Source organism: Vespula pensylvanica, chromosome 9, assembly GCF_014466175.1.
Source record: "Vespula pensylvanica isolate Volc-1 chromosome 9, ASM1446617v1, whole genome shotgun sequence".
NCBI classification, from domain to species: domain Eukaryota; kingdom Metazoa; phylum Arthropoda; class Insecta; order Hymenoptera; family Vespidae; genus Vespula; species Vespula pensylvanica.
In genome coordinates, this window is record NC_057693.1 from 1,559,775 (window position 1) to 1,560,603 (window position 829).

Sequence of the window (829 nt, forward strand, 5' to 3'; positions counted from 1 at the left end):
GGAACTAAGTCGACTTCGAAACACTTCTTTCTCGAGGACGACACGCTTCGTTTTTAAAGTCTAATCGTCGAATTCTTTCTATTCTCTTTCTTCCTAGCTCTTACTTTCATTTCTTGCAAGTGTCTTTCTATTTTCCAGTTTTTCTCGTCAATTATCAAAATTCGATTCCACTTTGTCACACAAAAATAAGCGTTAAAAGAACATCATTTCGTTATATTTTTATGTAGATGAATCCATTTAGAATGACTTTCGTCTTTCTTCTTCATTGATATTTCGCCACAGAAAGCTTTAAATCTTTTTACTTACCCCTTAAGTAATGAGGCAGAACAGCCAGTAAAATATTTGCGGATATCTATCGTGGACCCAAAAGTATCGTTTTCCCTGTGGTATTTAAGACTGTCGAAAATTTTGTCAAACACAACGCGTTAATCCTAATAGCAATCAAGGTATAAACGATAGACATGTGTTAAGTTTTATGGACTCTTCGTAAACTTTCATATACCTACACCAAATTTTACGATTTATTCGATACGATTGAATTTTTAAGATCGTCGGGGTAGTTTAAGAATCCTTGGAAGAATCTTGACTCGAACGCACACAGCCCTGAGGACCTCCCGCTGTTTCCACGGACAACCAACCAGCTTTTCGCTACCGTACGGAAAGATTTACAAGCGGTATGGGCACGTTTATTAGGGAAGATGAGCGAGTAGTGGAACCTTTGTAAAAATTTATACCAGTCCATCATGCGTTCATTATGATTTTACTTTTAAACACTAAGGACTGTAAATATTCTCTGATTTTTATTTACACGGTCAGTTTCCAGTATAAT